We start from the raw sequence: 25,642 nt of genomic DNA on the forward strand, positions 1-25,642 counted from the left end.
TTCTTCTTTCTTCACATGTCCTATCTCTGTAGGCATAGTTAGAAATTAGCATTTAAATAACCTTTGAAATTTACTGAAAAAAACATAGGTCTCAGGCACATTATAGTTAGGAATTAGCATTTAAAAAAACCTTAGAAATTCACTGAAAAAACTATAGGTTTCAGGGGTGTTATAGTTTGCTGGACATTTCACTCGTACAAAACCATTGAAATTCCGCCATTATAGTTAGTTCAGCTAACTATAACTTGCGCGCCCGCAATGCACTGCTGATGACGTCACATATTACATCACTCATGACATGGTCAGTGACATCACTCATGACCTCACTCTTGACATCTCAAATGACATCACTGATGACATCATCCAGTGAATGTGTGTTTTTCTGAAAATTAAATATGTTTTATATATGTATATCCCAAGGTTGATGGAAGAATAAATTTATACTAATATAATAAAGAGAGAACCCAAACCTTTGAGGCGGGTAATCTCAGGAACCACAGCACCAATCGCAACACCCAATACAGCGTTGGAAAGGGCAGTTGCAGCAGAAGGACATAGGCTATGCAGACACCCACCATATACATTTAAAAGGTAAAAGAACCGTGCCAGGAAAGTAGTCCCTTGTGGGCGTGTCTGCGTTGTGCTGTGGGCGTGTGCTGTGGGCATGTGCTGGGGGTGTGGGCGTTTGCGGGGTGCAGGATTACTGGAAAAAAAAGCGAGCGTTGTGCCCAATATTTCTTTGTTTTTTCTTCCCAGGTTCTGTGCGTTCCAGCTCCGGGTGTCCACCCTGCTCCCTTTAAATAACCCTGCACCCCATAATCATAACCCACCCTTACTCCTTAAAATACCCCAACACCCTTAAACACTTTACCCTCCCCCGGTAAGCACATTGGTGGCACGGCGGCCTACATCTCCAGCAACATACTCATATTTTTTCACCACCGATTTGAAAAATGCACAGGTCTCTCTCATTGATGGCCAGCACAGACATACACTTTTAGACACACCTCCCGCCACAAGTTCTAGAATTGCGAACTTTAGAGCTGGGGAGCTACGTTTGAATCTCTGCATCAGGTCAACATCCTGTGATTCCAAACAAATCGCTTTGACTCCCCATGTCTACCACAAATGAATGTGTTCTTCTGTAATGTAAATTGTGCTCATGCCATGTTGTCGTGTTTGCGCTATATAATATTGCAAGGAAAAATAAAGTAGGGAAACTCGAGTTCACACACTACAGAAAGCGCACTCTTAAGTTCATCAGCAGTGCACTGTGAATCGGAGCGTTTCACAGGCCTGTCACAGATAAGAAATGCTATCAAAACGAAATCCTACTACTGGCCGGCAGCAATTCATACCCGGACAACGTCGGGACGGGCTGCTAGTGGGTATATAAGTGTCTAAATGGATGATTTTTTTAATGAAAAATTGATTGTATAACTGACTGAGTAAGCGTATTTGCAGGATATGTCAGCCTAGAGACTGGCTAGCTCACAGAGCCACTCTCAGTCCCCTTAACCCTACCAGAGAGTGAATGGTTTCTGGCAACCACTGATGACAAACCTTACCCCTCAAGGGTTATAGTAACAGATTAGAACATTTTGCTCAATCACTTGTGCTTACTTGTGCTCTGAGAAATACACAGAGAAAAAAAAAGTGGGAAGTTTTCAATATATTTGTTGAACCAATGTTATTCTTGTATAGAATACATGTCCTGCAATAATCAATAGACAGAATCAGATGAAAGTGATAACCATCACCAAAAGAGTGAATAGTAGATATAGGTCTACCATGGTACTGAAACAGTGTGTATGTGCAGGCATATAAACAAGGTAGTAATCAGGTGTACTCCTACTATGCAAACCATACTCTGCACGTACCTATAGTATGTGTAGGTGTGCAGCCAAGAATCCCCCTGGGGATGATCCTACCCCATTAGCTGGCAGAAAATAATGTAGGAGCCCATCTTGATCATGAATTGGACACCCCCTCACAGAGATGTCAGACCGTTGTGTGGTGAAGTCTCAGCATGTAGGGACCCTCAGTGAGAGCTGAAGTGCCTCCTCTTCTAATCTTTTGGGATGCTCATTATTTGTAATAGAAAGAATCCTTGTGATGTTGGTATGGATTAGCAATGTTATGGATTTGTAGCTAGAATGACATTTGTATATTGTGCGTAAAAATGCTGTCTACATGGTGTTCAAGGCATCATGATAATGTTATGCAAAGCTAGATGCACGCAGATATGTGCAATAGGTCACAGCAGAAATGTTATTGTGAAAAATTATGACAATGAACTAAAATATGCAGCTTTGTTACTTGGGACTAACCTGGACACATAACAGGCTGTGAGACATAATTGTTAGCAGTTGATCATTGCCCTATTGGTTCACATGCTGAAGGTCACTCCATAGCTTCCTGATCTCATGTAACTTTCATTATTGTAGATGAAGCCATTGCTAAGTATTAGCACAGGTGACCTCAATGTCCCCTTAGTCCAAACCATGCTCGCGCCGTGCACTCTGCAAACAATTATCACTTCTCGTCATATGGCGCCATTGTAACCCTCTAACCACGGAATACACGCATTCTGCCGGTCAAGATAACACATGGACCAGACTTGATTATTGACTTATTTCACCTGCATCTATAGCTGGTTCCACTCCATCACCACCCCCCCCCCCCCCCAGAACATATTCTGATCACTCCCTAGTTAAGCTCCTTTTTAGGCTCCCCCAACATGATGGATATGATATGAGAAGCAGTGCCCTCAATGATGACCAATTCCACACCAAAGTTTGTGAAGCAATTGAGGACAACTTTGTCATCAATACCGGCTCGGTGTATACTTGGGCTGTCCTGTGGGAGGCATTTAAGGCATATATTAGGAAAATCTGCATTGCCAAACATGCCGGAGTGCTTAAAGTCCTTAGAACATCTGTCTCCCGTTTAGAACGCAAAGTGACCGAACTTGACAGAGCGCCTCCGTTTCCTCCAGACCCTGCTGCAGTTAAGAACCAACGTGCCCTCCTCATTGAATATAGAGATACTGCATATTGTGAGATACTATTTTTAAGCAAATATCAGACTGCTCGTCGATATGGTGAGGGTGATTGGCTGGGCTGTGTATTGGCACAGAAGCTTCGAGCCCCATGCAGCAAAGCCTGTATTACTGCTCTGAGATCCTCCTCTGGCCACATGCTCACAGACACCTCTGGTATTCGTGACAAGTTTTTTGAATATCACACATCTTTGTACACTTCCAGAGTTGGGAGCGATCCCACTGCACAGGAGGAGTACCTGTCTGAGATAGCACTAGTCTATTTGGAAAAGAATTTGCAAGAATTCTTGTCGGAACCATTCTCAGAAGAGGAGATCATCAGTGCCATTTAGGCCCTTAGGGATCTTCCGCCCAGGCCTAGATGGATTCATAGGCGATTTTTATAAGTCATATAAGGACCTCGTAGTGCCGAAACTGCTTGAAGTGGGGCCCTCGAGCAGAGATCCCTTCCACCCACTCTTTGCGAGGCGGTCATTATACTCTGGCCCAAACCTGGCAAAGACCCGACTCTATGTGGGTAATATAGACCCTTAACGTGGATTATAAAATATTGGCTAAGATGATTACCTTGTGATTATCTCTTTTGTTGGAGTCGATCAATTCCCCTACCCAATCCGGATGTGTCCCCCATAGATCCACCTCATTAAACCTCCAAACTCTTTTTTCAACTCTGCACAGGATTAACCCTGAGGTGCCGGCTGCAACCATTGTGTTGGACACAGAGAAGGAGTATGATTCTCTTGAAAGGCCTTTTTTCGTGTCTTTACTGCACTGTATAAGCCTGCCCAAGGGTTTCATTGCCACCACGGAGTTATTATACAATGGCCAAACTGATAGACTTTGGTTAAAAGGCTCGCCTTCCCATCCCTTCTCCTTATCCTGTGGTACTCACCAGGGTTGCCCCCTGTCATCCCTGTTGTTAATCCTCGCCATGGACCCCTTAGTCTGCCATTTTCAAGAGAGACATCTGCAGAGAGGCCTACAATTTAATACCGGACCCCTATTGCATTTGTTTTATGCGGACAACATTATTCTTTATGTCAGAGAACCACATTTAAATTGCCATACGCCAATTACAGAAACACTTCGGTTTGGACTCCATTTGGGCCTGGGTAGCAATTGGCGCAAATCAGTCATCTTCCCTTTGACATTGTACTCAATGTCAAAGGGAAGAAGACAGTGGGAGTGTGAATTCCCTCTTGAGTTGTGCACTGACTAAATACCTGGGCATTCATATTTATTTAGACACCACCCAAGTCCCCCGCCTTAACTATGGTCAGGCGGTGGGCGCCCTCAAGTTGCAAGTGGGAAACCATTTACGGCTTCCGTTGTTCATTGCTGGTTGAGTGTTGTTGATCAAGTTGATCGTCCTCCCCAAATTTTTATATCTTTTTAATAACATCCCCATTCCTTTCCCAAATAGCTTTTTTATGACATTGCACATGCACCTTATTATAGTGATTTGGGGTGTCAAACAGCCTTGTGTTCATTGGCAGGGGCTGACCCTACCGTATGAGAGAGGGGGGTTTGGGGTCCCTGACCTACAGCTGTGTTGCCTAGTGACTCAATGCAGTTATGCATTTTCTAGGATCCAACCCGGCGCTAAGATCCCATATATCTGCCCTGAGGCAGATTTCGTATTACCTGATACTCTTGCTGCGGTGCTGCCCAAGGGGGTGCCTAGAGATCCCAATGATATACAGACCGTTTCTACAACCAGCTAGGCCTGGGAAAAACTAAGGCGGATCACAGGCGCCCCAGCATTATATTCCTCATGTTTACTGCTCCCCAATGCTCGCTTACTTCCAATCACAGGTGAGCAACTGGTACAGCGTACTTTTTTCCTCTTTTAATATCACCAAATTTGGAGATCTATTCCCGGGGGATCACATGTTCTCCGTTTCGGATAAGGAGCGCTTCTGCAACGCCACTTTCATGGAGCAATTTGTTCTGGGTAGCAGCCGCGGTTGGTAGGGGAGTACCTACGGGGGCGGTGACGTGGGGAGGGGGAGGAGCAGGGTGGGGTTGGTAATGTATGGATAATGGATGTTTGCAGGTAAGTAAACGTATATATAAATCAAACGAATTTCGTTGCTTGCACTGCATCCCCAAATGCAATGCAGTGCACGCAACGAAATTCGTTTGATTTATGTATATGTTTACTTACCTGCAAACATCCATGATCCATACATTACTAACCCCCACCCTGCCCCTCCCCCTCCCCACGTCACTGCACCGGCAGGTACGCCCCTACCGACCGCGGCTGCTGGGTAGACTTTGTTCGTCTTTGTGTGCATCTTTCTCCAGTTACCCCATTGAGCCAGACTCATTCACCCATTTTCCATGATCATTGAGAGTCAGGATTGGGTTCAGCTGATTTCAAAACTGTATAAGGCATGCGCTGCTACTGTCCCGGTCCCTGATGACAAGATCCGCAAAGACTGGGAGGAAGATTTAGCGCGCCCCATTTCAGACAAGCAATGGGAGAAGTGCTGCGCAGTGACAAAAGTTGTTTCTTTAAATTGCAGACATAAATAACTTCATTTTAAATTCCTGCATATATTGTACATCATCCCTGTGAAATCTCACATAATTGACCTGACCAGACCTCATACCTGTCGAAAGTGCAACGCTTCTCACGCAGATTTTGTCCATCTCACTTGGTCCTGCCCCAGAATACAACCATACGGGGAAGCGGTACATAAAATGTTGACCCTTGTTCCCACCCCTGAAATAGCACTGCTGGGGTATGTGGAAAATGTTCCCAAAGGCGTTCGTAAATTTGTCACCATTAGTCTGTTACTCGCCAAAAGGGAAATTGCCATTCATTGGGGTCGTAAGACATGCCTCCATGAGAAAGTCTACATCGGGGTGGTGCTCTCCAAGATATTCAAACATACCTACTTGATGATACACTAGCGACCATCAGATAGTATTTTTATTTTTATATAGTGCGAACTCAACCTGAAGGTATCATAGTGCTTTACATGAGCTCCAGTTACAGACGGACACATTCATATTTGTGAGGCACGGGGAGAATACGTGATTTTCCCAGAATCACAGGATGTTAAGCATCCTGAGCGAGACTTGAACCGGGCTCCCCAGCTTAACAGTCGACAGCTCTAGCCATTAGGCCACATTATTGAGAAAAACTTGGCTCATAGAGAATAATTTCGGTTGTAATGGACACAGTCTGAGCTGGGTATATATGGGGAGGTATGCACCAGCAAAAACCACGGCAGATCACCCAGATCCATAATCCAATGCCATTTTAGTTTAAGATGCTAATACACTGCAAGTGAAATTCACATCTAGTTGATGGCAATACGTAAAGCACTGCAGTTGTCTGTTATAGCATTCACAATGAACACTAGAGACAGTGATAGGTCGAAGAGAGAAGAATACTACCTTCAAAAATAACTAGCGATTTTTGCAAACTAAATAGGAAGTGACACCAGCTAGTCAACCATATAAATTGATCAAACATTATATATTAATTAACTTAATCGAATTGATCATTCTCAGCTGCTGGCAACTTGAAACAGAAAGTAATGGCAATCAACAGCTGGGACTCTAGAACAGCAAATGTGTTTATGATAACAATGATAACAACTTCTGACATCCATGTCCAGTTAGTTAGAGATGAATTGGCACAGGAGAGTGGTAAACTTTCATTGTTGATACCAATGGCCACATTTCACGCACAATCAGGCAATAAAGAGAGCTGTGCAAGTGTGTCTGCAAGCATCGAGAATTAGAGCCTCATTTCAAAGAAGCCTGCGCCACTGTAGAGTCACTTTTTTGACGCTTCTCTGGCCTAGGCCTTTTTTCAGTAATATCCAGCCGCGGCCCATGGAAGGAGTTTGGTGGGGCAGAGAGGCGGGCAAGGGAGGGGCAGGCTGGTGGGTACTAAACACCGGAATATGGATAATTGGAGGTAAGTGAACAATTTAATTAATAAAACAAATTTAGTAGTGCGCCCTGCATCGCATTTTGCAATGCAGGGCACGCTACGAAATTCATTTTATTAATTAAATTGTTTACTTACCTCCAATTATCAATATTCTGTTTTTTAGTACCCACCACCCTGCCCCTCCCCCGCCCCGCCTCTTTGCCCCACCGAACTCTCTCCACGGGCCCCGGCTGGTAATATCTATGAGGCAATGCAAAGCCACCCTGCATGGCTTTGCATGGCCTCATAGATATGGAGTAAATGCACTGCCTTGCCTTACTCTGCATTAAGGAGCTGTTCCATGGGCATTTCGGTGGGTGTTATCATGCTATCGCTGGATTTTGACATTGCCACAGATTTACAAAATCCTATAAACCTGGGGCAGCCGCAGACCTTTCGCCTCCCCAGAGCAGATGTATAGAGGAGAAATAGTTTCATTTCTCCTCGTTTTTTCCTCTTTCCATGTGTGTTACATTCTGCTATTCACTTATAATGAGGAAAATGTATCCATTGACTGTTTTTGTGCAGGTGGCCCTTCCTGCACAAAAGCAATCATTCCTACAATGCAGACACCCTTGCACCATGGTGCAAGGGAGCCTGCATTGGTGCAATGCATGCCAACCCTTTCTTTTTGACGCAGGACATCGCAGAAAAGTGACGAACTGTGCTGACCTGTATCGAAAACTTTTGAGGCTCTTAGGGTTTATACCATGAGCTATGACGATGATACTAATGTTAACGACTAGGGCTAACCAGGAAATCCTGATTGCACAGAATTCTCTCAAAACACCTATGGGTTTTACATAGAGACTTTTATTGGGAGATTCTTCTGCGATAGAGACAAGAAGATTAATTAAAGTTAAAATACGGTTCCATTATATTTTGGAAGGGAGAACAAAATCTGTAGTTCTTTTTGACAACAGGTCACGAAGGGCAAGAAGATTAATTGAGTAAATGAACCCACAACTAAACGAAAGGCTTTCTACAATCAACATATAAGCAAGACTATGGGCCTGATACCTATGCGGCTTGGAGGTCAGCCGTGGTGCCCCCTGTTGATTCCTGTACCCGTTGGCAGACACCTGGTGCCTGCCACGGCGTGCAGGGATGAACTGCACCTCTGCACTTAACAATGCGAGCATGCATTCTGTGCTAAATGCGCTCTCAATGTTAAATATAGGATTGCGAACAAACAGGGTTCATACGGTCCTTTAGGGTGCGTGGAATTTGTGTCGGCTGTTCAGGTTTGCTGGTCAGGTGTTGTGGAGAGCCTTGTGAGCGTGGGTTAGCATCTTGAAGATGACTCTAGCTTCGATGGGGAGCCAGTGGACTGTGCGCAGGTGCTGGGAGATGTGGCAGTGTCTTGGCAGGTTGAGGACCAGTCTTGCGGAGGCATTTTGGATGTTCTGTACCTTGCGGGTGAGGGTTTTGTTTATTCCGGCATAGAGTGTGTTGCCAGAGTCGAGCTTGCTGGTGACCAGGGTGTGTGTGACGGTCTTTCTGTGTTCCAGGGGGATCCATTTGAAGGTCTTACATAGGAGGCGGAGGGTGAGGAAGCAGGAGGACGAGACTGAGTTGATCTGGCGGTCCATTTTGAGCTCTGAGTCCAGGATGATTCCCAGGTTGCGTGCTTGTGCCTTGGCGGTGGGCGGGCTTCTGAGGGCAGGAGGCCACCAGGTATCTTTCCAGGTGTCAGGGTTTGAGCCCATGATAAGTACTTCCGTTTTGTTGGTGTTTAGTTGTAGGCAGCTGTTTTTCATCCATTTGGCAACGGCTTCTATGCCTTCTCGAACGTTGTGTCTGGCGGTGATGGGTTCATTTGATAGGGAGAGGATGAGTTGGCTGTCGTCTGCGTATGACATAATGTTAAGTCCGTAGGTTCTGACGATGGGTGCGAGCGGAGCCATGTAGACATCGAAGAGCATAGGGCTGAGGGAGTAAACCTGGGGCACTCCGCAGGTGGTAGGTGTAGAGTCCGAGAGGAAAGGAGGGAGTCTGACCCGCTGCATTCTGCAGGAGAGGAAGGAGCAGATCCAGTTGAGTGCCTTGTCTTGGATCCCTGCATCGTGGAGTTTGCATATTAGGGTGCGGTGAGAGACTTTGTTGAATGTGGAGTGGTGTGGCTCACTGGTTAGAGGCGGCAGACCCAAAAGCAGAGAACGGCCCGGGACCAGGGTTCAATTCCTGACGCGGCAGAGTCGTGGACCAGGGTAAGCGGACTCAATATTTCTCACCTCGGTGCCTACTCTAACCAGGGATCACACTTGGCAACTCTGGGCATTAGCTTGCCTCATCTCTACACAGGCCCCCCACATTTGCCGGGGATGCCTGGTTTCACCTTGGAGATACCCAGTAGGGACCATCTCACAGGGATAGCCTGGACGGGTTCCCCAGTGGTCTACAGCGCCACAACGCCTCAGGGCAGCAGTGCGCTTTAGAAGAACACATACATTAAATTTTTTTTACAATGTCGCTGAGAGATCGAGCAGGATGAGGGCTGCTGTTTCTCCTTTGTCCAGTAAGGTATGGATGTCGTCTGTTGCGGCAAAGAGGGTGGTTTCCGTGCTGTGTTTTGTTTTTGAAGCCGGATTGGAAGGAGTCGAGGATGTTGTGTTCTTCGATGAATGTGGCAAGTTGGCTGTTGACGGCTTTCTCGATGACTTTCGCTGGGAACAGGAGCATGGAGATGGATCTGTAGTTTGTTAGGTCGGTGGGGGTACGCTGAGGGTTTCTTCAGGAGGGGGTTGATCTCAGAGTGTTTCCAGTCATAAGGGAATGAGACGGTTGCCAGGGAGAGGTTGATGGTGTGGCATAGCATGGGTGCAATGGTGTCTGCAGCTCTTTTTGAAAATGTGGTGGGGGCAGGAGTCTATGGGGGCCCCGGAGTGTCTTCTGCAATGTCATTTCTACTTATTTACTTGCTTCAAAATTAATTTGATATATCCCGCCACACATCCTTATATCCGCCCATCAGGAGATTCTATTGGCTTCATCTAAGAACTATGTAACACAATCTGGGTTAAACCTTTACTGTGGCAGCAGCCACGCCATGGATGATGCCTCCCCAGCTCTAATTCGAATCTTCCCTATTAAACTTTCTGGAAAATTATTAATGTGGTGTTTTAATCAGTAGGAATTGACTGAATAAATATTTTATGTTAGCACTATCTAATTAGAGCCAAGACGATTTATCATTAATGTGATCTAAAGTAATATATACCACATCATAACATAATGGGCATGAATTTGATGTTGGTCAGACTTGCCTCGGAATGACACTGTTTCTTTGGAGGAACCACCCGGCCATAGGTCGGCGGTCCTGCTCACCAAATTATGATCCATCCACACATAGTGAGGTGGTAAACTCCCATTTCTCAAAGGGAGCTTATGAGGTGGGCGGGAATCACCTGCAGCACAAGCTCCCATTGAGAAATGGGAGTTTGTGAACATCCCTGCACCATGTGGCAGGCACCTCACATGCCTGCCACACAGTGCAGGGATGTTCAGGGGGGCACTATAGGTGCCCCCATGCCCAGATGCGCAGGGCCAGAAGGGAAGGGGTCCCTGCAAGAGGTCTCCAAGGATGCTTCCCGACAGCCTTTCCATGTCAAAAAGGGCGACATAGAAAGACTGTTGGAAACCAACATTAAAATCCAGACTGCAGACACGCCGTGCCTAAGGGATAATGAGGAGTTTCTGACTGACTGATGGGCTCTAAGCCTTCGTTTACGGTCCGAACCACATCGTAATGAGGCCCAATGTCTTTGGGAATACTGTTGATGACTATAAGAATTATTTTCTGGTTACTTCTTTGGACTCATCCTTTAGGGAATGTGTTGGAATGCATGAGTTAGGGAATGTTAATCCCACTAATTTATATAAACATCTCTCATGTCCATATTAGTGAACTGGGCATGTCGCCGTTTCTTTCTTTCCTATTAACATTTGTGTGCTAAAATGTTATATTTTGGTTACTTTATCGTATTCTTGCTTAAGGAAATGCATTGGAATAAATGTGTTAGTGAATGTTATTTCCACTGACGAGTGTAAAGATCTTCTATGCCCAATAATAAGCCTGGAGATGTTTCTTTGATTTACTCTCAACATTTGTATGCCTCCATATTCAAGAGCTGGATGAATAAGTAATTGGACAGGGTGAACTCGCTTAAGCATACATTCATCATTAGCATTGTGGCTTTTGATACATGCATCGGGTTTCACAAGCTGTTAGGGGCTCTGATGATAGGGAGACTAAAAGGACTTGGCAAAGTTAAGAATCTGGGTTTTGCGTTTCCAGAAGGAAAATTAGGTAGTTATTTTAAAATTTCTCAAAGAGAGTGCAAGTTACTAGTTAACATCTGGTTTAAGGTATGGCAAGAATTATGAGTCTACTGAACTGATCATAATACTGGTTATTGCAACTGCAATGTTGGCAGAAGTTTAGTTAATGTGAAAAAAGATTAAGGTGTACTTTGGTAGAGCATGATTGCAACTGTTTGAATATTAAGGAATTATGCATGCTCGTCATGCAATATCCTGAGACAATTCTAAGGGGTTTCCTTTTACCATCCTCCAGCGCCTTGATGCCTACGGGTTAAGTTGCGCTTTATAAATCCCTATTAATAATAATAATAATAATGCACCACATATAGTGGTAAGTTTGCTAGATTTTCAAGCAATACAGTACAGCGACCAATGATGCTATGCTGTGTGAAAGGAGATAAAATATGACACTGCTGGTGTCTTCCATAGAACTGCTGCACTTTTTGGCTGTCTAGAGCCACGCACATCACATTGCACCACATCTAGCAATCCAGCATATGGTTTGTACTGGCACGGTACCCATCCCGCACAAAGTAATATGCTCAGACATACTTTAAAACTTTTCCCACTTTATATGTGTGCTGTGCTGTACAGGAGAGTACACAAGCAAATTTGAAAAATTTGGAGAAAAAAAAGCTTTACTCATACTTTGAGCATAATTCAAAGAGGCTTCAATTGTTGGTAAAAGCCATATGTTAGTAGATAGGGATTCGTGTCCAAAACCATGTAATGTTGCATGGGAACCCCCAAAGTACAACTCTTGGAATGCCCCATAATACAAAGTAGCACAAAGCAACACAGAATGCTACTCTACTTTACAATGCTCTAGAGCTACTTTCCAGAGCACAACTTGTTCAGGAAGTACATACCAAATCAAAGTTTTGTGCCAGTTTGGTCACTTTACATCAGCACAAAGAGTTGATAAATTTGGCACATAGTCTTATCCTAAACACTGACCTTTGACTACAGTTTGTACAATGTATTAAAAGAGGGCACATTCTGTGCAGTTTCTTCTCTATTAAAACATACACCTATCATATTGTTAAGCTATTAATTGTTTGCCACTGTACTGGGAACAATTTAGCAAAATTCTAAACAGAGACTCTGTTGGAATATGTCAAATCCTGATACTCCATAGGAATAGGTGAGAAATCCCACAAAAGCCATCATTGTGAGTGGCCTGAAATTACCCCTGGTATCCCACTCCACCCCCCCCCCCCCCATCCTAGAATTACTAGTGCCAGGTGTCCCATGTTTTCGTGTCTGTTCTGCACTATCACACAGATTCGGCTGCACTTAGCTGCTGAAATCCGCAATGACAAAGAGAAAAACCAATCATTTGATTTAGTTTTTTTTGCCACTGTCAGGCCATGCTGGATATGTGATGTGGTTGCTTGATGAAGCTACCTCCTGGAAAATCCCCGAGAGGATGCATTTATATTTTCGGTTTAATCTTGAGGACTGTCCTTTCCCAGAAGCAGAGACTTGACTAAATTCTCTGAAGGTCAGGGAGGGGTATAGGTCTCTTGCCCATATTCATTTGCCAACAATGCAGTCATATAAAGTATCATTTTATTTTATTCACACATTCAACAGCAATATATTTAGAACCGATTTTGCGCACAAAGCAACAAGAACAGTAGAACATATTGTGATATATGGCGGGAGATACAAGGACCTATTCACAAACTGTGTTTTGTAGTACATAAGGTAGTGCTATAGTGGTACTAATTAGTACAAAAATGAAATGCATAAACCACCAAATCTCCCCCTCCACCTCTCCTATCTTTTCTATTGATAATTTCTTAGGTGTAAGTTTAACAGGAACCAGTGGGGTGGCTAGAAAAAAGTGCATACTTACTACTAAATGAAAGGGCGATGGGGAGGTGTAGCGAGGTATATGTTTGGCTTTAGAGAGAGGTTTATTGAGGGACATGCACCCACCCACAAAGGAGTATCCCCTTTTCTATTTACAAACTGAACTTCTAAAGTTACTATAGTGAAAAAGGACCACCAACAGTAGTACATGTACTCCACCTCATAGCTGAAATAAGACCAGCTCCGCACATGACCTACTACTGGAACTACAACACTCTGCCATAGAAAACAACGGAGGTAAGAACCTAAAATAATGTTACATTAAAATTAAAATATTTAAACTAGTTAGAAAATTAAAAAAACACTATTTAATGTATATATTTTTTAAATAAAACATATTGATTATTTTATTTTAAAATATTTTAATAACCATTTATTTATTTATATATAATTTAATTACTTTAGTTAATTCACCACAGCACTTTTAACACAAAATAAAATAAACATTTTTAATTTTAGTGGGACTTGTTTTTAATTGAAACTTAAGAAAAATAATGCTAATTTAATATAATATATTTTAAAGTATTTAGTTTAAAATTACATCAATATTGATCTATCATTTTTTATCTTGGTCAATGTTTAAAATAAACATATTAAATTACTTTACATTAATATTTGACATAAAAATATATTTACTATTTATCTCAAGCTTCATAAACTTCCTTTTTTCTTTACTTTACTGTATGGGGATCTTGGGTTAGAGATCCCCTCATCCTCATACCAACTTTGCCGTACTTCGTACTGCTCCTCACAGCTTTTTCCATTTTGTTCTACAATGCTCCAATATCACCTTCCAGGAAGATGACCCAGACCTCAAGGTTCCTTCTCTATTATGCAATCTATGTTGATAGTCTTCAACTTTGAATATCTTACTGACAGACATGTAGAAACATAACTTTATGTCTTTAATTAAACATTTGTGGAATGTAAACTAAGTTTATGGGAAACTGGCACTAAATGAAAATATTTTATTGATTCACAAAGAAGAAATTAAGCAACTTTTAATTACTAACACAATTGGATTGTAAATCTTGAATTCCTTCTCTGACTAGTAATGGCAACATTGCTACAGTTGCATAGGATTTATGTACGATGGACAGCAACTTGACGAAGCTGAAGAGAATCTCTGCTCCCTCAAGACAAGTAGAAGCTCTAATGACCCACAATGTGCATGGTATATGCAGTTTGTTTAAACACTAGTTCATGGTCTCGGCTCATGTGAAGAAGACTGATGCACAATAACTCTGCCCTTTTCACATTTCCTTTATGACTAATGTATACTTTAAAAGATGTTCTTCTAACACCTACTGCTTTTGGGTATCTGCATGTCTTTTCTTTTTAAATGTTGCATTAACTGTGGTTTGACACTTTGGGTCTGATTTATGATTGGAATACCTAAAAAGCCAGTCACAAACATAAAGGATACCCCTTCCCACATAGAACAAGTGTCATAGGATGTAATGGACTTGCAAAACGGTGGACAGAGCACCCATCATGTTAAGATGGAGTGATCCGGTTTTCTAAACAATAAATCAGGCTCTTTGGTTGCTCCAACTAGTCAGTATGCTTTTCGGTATGTGAGGTGTTCATACTATGAAAAGAGGACGAAACCCCTATACTCAATGGATTTTTTACATACTCTCATGTCAAATTTAGAAGACACTAAGACTGACCTGGATTTCTAAGGTTGTTGTGGGGTCTTGTGACTCTATAGAAGAGAAGGTCCCTATATCCCAATGAATGCTTTTTGCATCTAAGAGCACCCTTGGTGAAGTGCTCTTCCCAAATATCATGATTTTGGCCTTGTCAGTGTTCAGCTTCAGACGGTTGGTCTTCATCCAGTGGGCGATTTCATTCACACTGGATTTGAACATGATCCGGGTACCGAGCATCTTGTCCATGAGAGAGAGAATGAGTAGCATTATGTCAGCACAGGAGAGGATGTTGATGCTGTGAGATCAGATGATGCTGCTAGAGGGATCATATATGTGTTGGAGAGGATCGTGATCTGGGAGGATGCTTGAGAAATTCTACAGATGAGATATCGGGCATCTGAGGTGTGTAGTGCCAGGATGACAGACTGGGTCCTTCTAGTCTGGAAGGAGGAGATACATCAGACTGTGTGTCCCTGAATTTCGATGTTGTGTAAGTGTTGGATGAGGTGGGAGGCCATGTCAAATGCTCTGGCAAGATCCAAAGAGGATGAGGGCACCTGTGCCTCGTCTGACCAGAGTCATGCACATGCGTGGCATTGATGAGGGTAGTTTCCATGCTGTGGTTTTTTCTGAAACTAGACTGTTATTGAGGAGTTGATGGTCATTGAGGTATTTGGCAAGGTGTCTGTGGATGATTTTCTCTAAGACCTAAGCCATGAACGGTAGTAGGGACAATGGTCTGTGGTTGCTTAGGATTGGAGGGCTCGCAGAAGGTTTGTACAACAATGGAAAAACTGTTAAGTGCTTTCACGCATCTGAAAAGATTGCAGAGAAGGTGGCAGTGCCTAGAGTGGGTGAGATTATGGCGCTGATTGCTTGCATCCTCTGGAGAAAGTGTGGTGGGCGCCAAGGTCTTATGGGGCCCCTGATTGGATGTACAATATGGTGGCAGTGGTTTATTTGGGGGTGATGATGGGCATTGTGGTTAGTATTGGTTCTTTGGATAAGACCGGGAGGCATTTGGGTAGGTCTGTGAGGTCTTGGTGTGGATTGAAGTTGCTGCAAATGGTGGTGATTATGCTGCTGAAGACTTGTAATGGACTGTTGCAGAGGTCCTGAGAGGGGATAATTGATTTGCAGGCAGCCACTGGTCTTTGCTGGTATTGATGCATTCCACGAGAGTAGTTGTAGTCTCTAGACAGACTTAAAAGTACTCCTGTTTGAACTGTTGTGGCTTATTCTCTATATGTGTTCCAGTTGTTTGTAGTGGTGTTTTATTAGTCTGAGTTCCTCGTTTGCTAAATGGCCTGGGCTCTAGATCTTGTTATATTGCTGTATTTGAAGGGGGCAGGGAGTTGGAACAGGAGATGATGCAATTGCTGAAATGTATAATGGCTTGTGGAGTGTGCAGCTGTGTTCTGGTCTGTTGGTGTTTAGAGCTGTGTTCCAGTCCTTGTCACTGATGCTGTTCAAGTTTTGGTGAGCTGATTTGATGGTGGCGTTTATGTGAGACTGGGATGCTCAGTTTTTCACAAGGTCATGGTCTGCCCAGGAGACTGGTTTGGGCTTGTCAATTTGGATTTTGTTGAAGGTGGTGAAAATAGGGTCCAGGTAGTGTTCATCAACGTAGGTAGGTCTCTTTACACAGTGGGTAAGGCCCAGCCTTTGAAGGTCTTCTGTGAGTGCTTTTGAGTTAGGGTCTGCGTGGACTTACAGGTGGAACTTCAGGTCCCTGAGTATGATGTAATTGGTAACATCGAGGATGAGTGGTGTGATGAAGTCCATTATGGTGGTGTTGAACTTAGTGTGCTGTCCAGTGTCTGTACATGAGAGTGCCGCTAAGGGTGATGTTGGCGTTGATGAGGAGCTTGAATGACAGATGTTCCATGTTGGAGGATGAGGAGCCCATGAAAGTGGTGCAGTGGATGGTATTCTTGCGGATGATTGCAATTCCACCTCAGGGTTTGTGAAGTCTTCTTGCCTGGCAATCTTATAGTCAGGATGGATCTAGTGGTCAGGTTCTGATGCAGGGTTCAGGTTGGTTTACATGAGAAAAAAGTAGGTTTGAAGTGTTGCCATGCAGCAGGTCCCAGATTTCTGTGATGTGTTTGGTGAGTTAGCAAATGGTCAGGAGCATGCATGCAAGTGGAAAGTGTTGTGTTGGTGGTTGTAAGACTGTATGAGTGTAAAGGAGTGGAGTGTTGGGTGCTCTTGGTACTGTTGAGGTGAGTGTTGGTTGTGGGTAAGTGCAAGAAAACGTGCATTAAAGAGCAAGGGAATGCTCCCTTGGTGTTGTATGTTGTGGTGAGGCAGCAGAGTGGGAGGTGACAGCCAGGGTTGAGGGCACAAAGCAATGCAGTGGGGGATGACCAAGGTTCCCGGTGCTGGGTACAGTTTAGGAGCAGGTGGGCAGCAAGGAGCTTGTCTTTGGCATACCTTTGACACGCCAGCAGCGCACCCACACTGCGCCCACCATTAGGTAGGTCCTGGGAGGGATGAGGATTGATGTCACTTCCTTGGCAGACTGATGATGGGAAATCCAGTGATATCACTTCCTGTGCAGATGGATAATAGGAAATACAGTGCTCTCACATTCTGTGCTGATGGATTATGGAAATGAGTCCAAGCGGATGGTCGCGTCTTCTAAAGGCAGTGTTGGCGGAAAACCAGTGATGTCAATTCCTGTGCAGATGGGTGACGGAAATGCGTCTTCTTGCTTTTCTTCTTCTTTTAAAGACAGTTTTAGCTGGAAACAGTGATGTGATTTTCAGTATCGATTGATAATGGGAAATCCAGTGATTTCATTTGCTAGGCAGATGGATGATGTGAAATCCAGAACTGTCACTTCTTAAGCAAATGGATGATGGAAAACCATCAATCTTGTCAAAATTGAGGAAAGGCTCACTAGTCACTTGCTTGCTGCCTTATCATGTTACATCAGGGACCAATCAATGTCAAGAAGCTCTTAACTGGGGAGGCATGCCCCATCGAGCCCCCCTAATCATCAAGATCCCCATCAATGAATGTAAAGATCACCTTCAAAGTCAAAACCTTCATCAATGTCGATCTATCCTTTTCCATGTACATGTTTCTGGGATCTGATTTTTAGAAAGATGTCCTCCCTTCTTAATGATAGGAGAAGATATTGCTGAAAAAATATATCCATTACAGCATTCAAAAAATATATTGGGAAGCAAACGATGAAGATGGAAAATGCTCAAATAAAAATATCATGCCTTGTCAGGTGATGACATGATTTTATACACAAGGTAAAATTCAACTGTATTAAAATAGGATATTTGATACCTCAATCTAGACTATCCCGAAGATAAAGGGAGTTCCCATGAATATATGCAATGTGCCATGTTTCTTAATAAGGTTGAATGAGGCAGCAACATCTTTTTGGGAGTAGTCTTAATCAAGGTACATACTAAACGAGTCTGAATCTTGTACATCAGATACATAGTTTGCTATCAAACGAATACAGAGCTAGTGCCAAGATCAAAGTCAAATCCACGTCACCAGCACACAAATAGTGAGGACAGTAGGCAAGGATGTCAGCTCTGTTTCCTAAGTAGGTATAAACGTAGTCTAACCTTTAAAAAACACAAGTACCCTTGTAAGGGGCAAATACATATACTTAGGATGTAAGCAATACATGTTCTCCCTTCACAGCCACTTATTAGGTCTATTTCAGTTGTGTTAAGTAGAACGCTAATATTTAACAGCAAAGCTTGAATTTTGAATGGGTGGGTTTTGTACAAAATAACGTACATTCAAGTACTACATTTTTTTTTCTCGCAGAAACAAGTTTAAAGTACATAAAGCGAAAACGCTACCCTCAAATATGTTGCTATTGACACCTAGTTAGATGATACTGACTTTTAATATTGCAGAACAATTAATATAGAGAAGTACCCAGGTGCCAATCACAGTTAGCGAGCAAGCACCACCACTCCAATGCATATAATTGCGCCAGAAGCCACAAGCTGACATCACAGAAACCATTATAATACTGGGGTAACCCTACAGGTACTGGACCTGGGTAATTACTAATGTAAACAAACAATGGTCCAAGACCCAATTTTTTCAAAATGAAAAATCAAAGATTAAGCAGCTCAAGGTGTGCATAAAATTCACAACCCAACCACAATTAAATGAAAAACAAGAGAATAGGCAACAGTAACAAATTCAAGCTTTTTTTGCATTTAATCCATTCTTGGAGTTCAAAATATTATCTACAGTTTTTTATACATTTTATATACAATGCCCCGTATCAAGAGCGTGCAGTAAAAGAAAAGAAAATGTCAAAGGGCGTGATCGTGATGAGGTGAAAGGAGAAAAGAAATCACACAGAGTATATAAAAAGTTATTCTGTATTATTCAGAAAAAACAGTCAACAAAGGACTGGAGCAATAAAACCTGGCCACATTAGTAGGTCAAATGTACAGTCCTTAATGATGTTCAAGAGACATAAGATGTATGAATGTCTGCACTAAAGGGAAGATAACATTAGTGGTCCAGGTATTTTTAATTAGGTGTCGACGTTTCGACTCGTCTTGCGGCCTTGCGGTTAGTTATTCCTGGGCCATGCGAGTCTTCTTCAGGACAGATATGACGGGGCAAGGGATCAGGTAGATGACCCTACAGAGAATACAAATATCGGTGAGGATTGGAGCTGTTGCCTATTTTATTTATTTAAAACCTAGGGGAGGGTTCAAAAATTGGCTTACCCTTCACAAGATGGAGTAGGCGTGATTTCTCCCAAGGTAACTCGGTCCTTACAAATTGGAGAAGGTATTATAGAGGTCCTCTGAAAAAATCAAAGAGGAGCCTATGCGTTACAATAATGCAAGCTCAATAAAAATTATTGCCAGGATGAACAGTGTAAATATATTATTACCTTTTGTGTGCATATGGGGTTCCTATGTTAATCATGAGACCATATACAGTATATGTCTCCTCAGTTCAATTCATTGGAAATTGTGCAGCTTACAGAAGTCTTCACATTTTTTGTTATACCTAGAAGGTAAGGGCCAATGACTAGTAAGTATCAATACAGTGTTGTACCAATAGTGAATAGACAGATGGCCAACCAGGGGCCATTTACCTGTTTAAAGTTGTGTATAAAGCTTCAGAGAAATCAGTCGTAAAATCGAAGCCAGGGACAGCAACTGAAAACGGAAAAAACGGGGATGAGTCTCCTTCCCTGAAAACGCTGCGCGTTATTCTGGCAGGGTCTCCCAAATTAACTTACTTGAATAAACGAACACAGGTGTCTGATGAGTAGACACGCGTTCTGGAACCCCACGGCAGAGTGGTTCAACACATCCAGTGTTGACTCTGTTGTACCGCGTTCAGAAACTGGAGCGCGATGACGGACTACTCCGTGGCCGGGCACTTCCGGGTGCGGGAGGAAACTCCCTTCGCCAGTGTTAGTTTAAAATGGATTATTATGTTGGAAACATCAACATTACAGGGTGCAACCGAAGTCCCTGTTAGTGTGTGCGCTGCAGATTATTATGTGGGCAAAAAATCAAATTATTTATTGCGAGAGTATTATAGCGCGATACATATTCCAAATTATTTATAGTTAGCGTGTTAGCAGGCTAGGCACGTTAATCATACAGTATAATGCATATAAGCTGGTATTAGTTGCAGTAAACATAGGAAGATTAGCTTAAGGATGAATAACCATGGCGGCCATTTTGGGTTGGGGAGATACAGATCGAGCCCCATTGGTCATCATAATATACATGTTAAAAGACATATTTACAAGGAAAAAAGGGGACAGTTGACAAACACTATATACAATTACACACAACGCATAGTTACCATAGTAATAGTCATTTACAATGGACATATAGGATCAGAATGTCATAATTGATTTCACACTTAAGGGGAAAAGAGGGGGAATAAGGTCAGAGGATTCCCACTTGTCTATTGATCTCCTCGAATTAATTCAACCCTTTATGTGCTGTATCCAGGAGGTGTATCCAACAGCATTCCATTCTACTTAGGATGCTCTGTACATCACCCCCTCGTGGGTTAGCTTGTATTTTTTCCACGACCCACCATTTGATGCTTTCAGGAGGGTGTGAAAAAGTGGTAAAATGCTGTACAAGTGGAGCCCCTATTGTTTTGCACCATATTCGGCTGACATGTTGGAGGATCCTACACTTTACTCTTTGAATGGTTTGACCCACATACATAAACCCACAGGGGCAAAGAATGGCATAAATCACCCCTGTGGTGTTGCAGTTACTGTGAATTTTTAATATGTATGTTTGGTCATTATGAGTAAAAGTGGTACATTCCACAGACATGGGGCAAGCTTTACAATTCCCGCATTTTTTATGCCCAATTACCGGTGGTAAACCCCATAATGTGGTTTGGGTAGGGGCTAAAGGTGTGGGAAGAAGTGACTTGATGAGATGATCCCTAATACTTTTGCCTTTTCTAAAAGCATGTAAGGGGGTCGAAAGGCCACCTACTTCATCCTGTACCAAATGCCAATGCCGGTTGATAGCTTTTTTTATCTGGTTGCTTTTAGTATTATACGTCGTCACACAGACTAGCCTTTCTTCATTCTTATCCTTCTCTTGTGTCGTGAGTAGTTGGTCCCTATGATTATGCCAAGCGGATATTCAGTTCACCCTAGAATGCGATAAACATAACATTAGCTTCCTGGATATACAAATAAAATCAGAACAAGGACACCTGTACACCACCCTTTACAGGAAGAGCAGTGAACGTAATACACTTCTTAGGTACTCAAGTCACCACCCTCGGAACCTCAGGGACAACCTTCCCTTCGGACAGTTCCTGAGGATCCGAAGGAATTGTACTAAGAAGGAAGACTTCTTCGACGAGTCTTCTCTTTTGATTGCTAGACTCAGTGAGAGAGGCTATCCCATCCGCCTAATTAAGAGGGCACGAAAACGAGCTTGGCATAATCATAGGGACCAACTACTCACGACACAAGAGAAGGATAAGAATGAAGAAAGGCTAGTCTGTGTGACGACGTATAATACTAAAAGCAACCAGATAAAAAAAGCTATCAACCGGCATTGGCATTTGGTACAGGATGAAGTAGGTGGCCTTTCGACCCCCTTACATGCTTTTAGAAAAGGCAAAAGTATTAGGGATCATCTCATCAAGTCACTTCTTCCCACACCTTTAGCCCCTACCCAAACCACATTATGGGGTTTACCACCGGTAATTGGGCATAAAAAATGCGGGAATTGTAAAGCTTGCCCCATGTCTGTGGAATGTACCACTTTTACTCATAATGACCAAACATACATATTAAAAATTCACAGTAACTGCAACACCACAGGGGTGATTTATGCCATCCTTTGCCCCTGTGGGTTTATGTATGTGGGTCAAACCATTCAAAGAGTAAAGTGTAGGATCCTCCAACATGTCAGCCGAATACGGTGCAAAACAATAGGGGCTCCACTTGTACAGCATTTTACCACTTTTTCACACCCTCCTGAAAGCATCAAATGGTGGGTCGTGGAAAAAATACAAGCTAACCCACGAGGGGGTGATGTACAGAGCATCCTAAGTAGAAGGGAATGCCGTTGGATACACCTCCTGGATACAGCACATAAAGGGTTGAATGAATTGGAGGAGATCAATAGACAAGTGGGAATCCTCTGACCTTATTCCCCCTCTTTTCCCCTTAAGTGTGAAATCAATTATGACATTCTGATCCTATATGTCCATTGTAAATGACTATTACTATGGTAACTATGCGTTGTGTGTAATTGTATATAGTGTTTGTCAACTGTCCCCTTTTTTCCTTGTAAATATGTCTTTTAACATGTATATTATGATGACCAATGGGGCTCGATCTGTATCTCCCCAACCCAAAATGGCCGCCATGGTTATTCATCCTTAAGCTAATCTTCCTATGTTTACTGCAACTAATACCAGCTTATATGCATTATACTGTATGATTAACGTGCCTAGCCTGCTAACACGCTAACTATAAATAACTTGGAATATGAATCGCGCTATAATACTCTCGCAATAAATAATTTGATTTTTTTGCCCACATAATAATCTGCAGCGCACACACTAACAGGGACTTCGGTTGCACCCTGTAATGTTGATGTTTCCAACATAATAATCCATTTTAAACTAACACTGGCGAAGGGAGTTTCCTCCCGCACCCGGAAGTGCCCGGCCACGGAGTAGTCCGTCATCGCGCTCCAGTTTCTGAACGCGGTACAACAGAGTCAATACTGGATGTGTTGAACCACTCTGCCGTGGGGTTCCAGAACGCGTGTCTACTCATCAGACACCTCTGTTCGTTTATTCAAGTAAGTTAATTTGGGAGACCCTGCCAGAATAACGCGCAGCGTTTTCAGGGAAGGAGACTCATCCCCGTTTTTTCCGTTTTCAGTTGCTGTCCCTGGCTTCGATTTTACGACTGATTTCTCTGAAGCTTTATACACAACTTTAAACAGGTAAATGGCCCCTGGTTGGCCATCTGTCTATTCACTATTGGTACAACACTGTATTGATACTTACTAGTCATTGGCCCTTACCTTCTAGGTATAACAAAAAATGTGAAGACTTCTGTAAGCTGCACAATTTCCAATGAATTGAACTGAGGAGACATATACTGTATATGGTCTCATGATTAACATAGGAACCCCATATGCACACAAAAGGTAATAATATATTTACACTGTTCATCCTGGCAATAATTTTTATTGAGCTTGCATTATTGTAACGCATAGGCTCCTCTTTGATTTTTTCAGAGGACCTCTATAATACCTTCTCCAATTTGTAAGGACCGAGTTACCTTGGGAGAAATCACGCCTACTCCATCTTGTGAAGGGTAAGCCAATTTTTGAACCCTCCCCTAGGTTTTAAATAAATAAAATAGGCAACAGCTCCAATCCTCACCGATATTTGTATTCTCTGTAGGGTCATCTACCTGATCCCTTGCCCCGTCATATCTGTCCTGAAGAAGACTCGCATGGCCCAGGAATAACTAACCGCAAGGCCGCAAGACGAGTCGAAACGTCGACACCTAATTAAAAATACCTGGACCACTAATGTTATCTTCCCTTTAGTGCAGACATTCATACATCTTATGTCTCTTGAACATCATTAAGGACTGTACATTTGACCTACTAATGTGGCCAGGTTTTATTGCTCCAGTCCTTTGTTGACTGTTTTTTCTGAATAATACAGAATAACTTTTTATATACTCTGTGTGATTTCTTTTCTCCTTTCACCTCATCACGATCACGCCCTTTGACATTTTCTTTTCTTTTACTGCACGCTCTTGATACGGGGCATTGTATATAAAATGTATAAAAAACTGTAGATAATATTTTGAACTCCAAGAATGGATTAAATGCAAAAAAAGCTTGAATTTGTTACTGTTGCCTATTCTCTTGTTTTTCATTTAATTGTGGTTGGGTTGTGAATTTTATGCACACCTTGAGCTGCTTAATCTTTGATTTTTCATTTTGAAAAAATTGGGTCTTGGACCATTGTTTGTTGACATCACAGAAACGCACATTTCATCGCAAGGTGCCAACCTAGTAAAATCAGGTGGCAAAATATCTATTATACTGGCTGTGGTTTTTAGTGCCTAACTGAACTTCTGGATGGACATTAATTACACCAGCATTATCAATGACAAAACACATTTCTTGATCGTTAATTCGGATTCCCTTTGAAACTTTAATAAAGAAAACATTAACAGCGTCAGTTTGGAGGAGAATAATAGTGCCTTCAAGGAGATGGTTAACATATCGAGTATGCTATTTGATAGAAAGGTGTCTTTGAATCACTGCATTTTAACTGCAGTCTCTATAACTTTTTATCTACCTTAACATGTTCTGACACATCGGAGCCCTAGTGAATAAATAAGAAAGGATAACTTTCTCCAGCCTCGTGTGGAACAGTAAACTTAATTAATATGAGGCAGTTAAGTAAGGACATCAAAATATTACGTTAATATGATAGATCTTACAGAATGCTGCAGGCAGAGCTCTGAAATATATATTACTGAGGAGTAGTATTTTGCCTACTACAAAAGAGTTACAGTGGCTATGGGTGAATTTAAGAATTACATTAAACTCTCACCCAGGCGTACAAAGCTGTTTATGTTTATGTACCTGCTTACCTCAAAGACAAAGACAAAGATCAAGACTATTAAGATTTAAAGGTAACTTCTCCCCAATCAACCCACAAGATCGAGTTCCTGTGCTGAAGGAAATAGATTTTCCAAACGGAGCAAGATCTTGGGAATACACTACCAGAAAATGTGCAGCTGTGCACTAGTGTACACGGCAGCTAGTGTTAAAAACTCATCTTTTCTAGGAGGAAACAGAACCACCTCTAGTCCAGCTAGATAGGAAGACATTTTATAAATGACTATTATAACGATTAAGATGAAAATAATTCTGATGAATGAGTATTTTTTTTAGATTGGAACATTTCTTAGCAAGTTTAAGAGGCAAGTGACATAGTCTGTGAATATACAAAGTTGCAAGATTTTTTTCACTGCAAACATTGCACATTTTTTCAAAACTGTGGAGTTTATTTGGGAAAAAGATCTCAGCAAGATCCAACTATATGTAGGATTCTCTCGTTATAAAAAGTGTTTGTGTAGGCATTTTTATTTAAAAAAACTTTGTTGAGGTTGTTTATTCCACAGCAGAATTTTTTTAAGTTTACAACATTTTGCAATTCTACTGGTGAAATTTCAGTTTGCTCAGCAGTGGTGAAATGCACTATAAA

Source organism: Lissotriton vulgaris, chromosome 11 (genome assembly GCF_964263255.1).
Source record: "Lissotriton vulgaris chromosome 11, aLisVul1.2, whole genome shotgun sequence".
Classification (NCBI taxonomy): Eukaryota; Metazoa; Chordata; class Amphibia; order Caudata; family Salamandridae; genus Lissotriton; species Lissotriton vulgaris.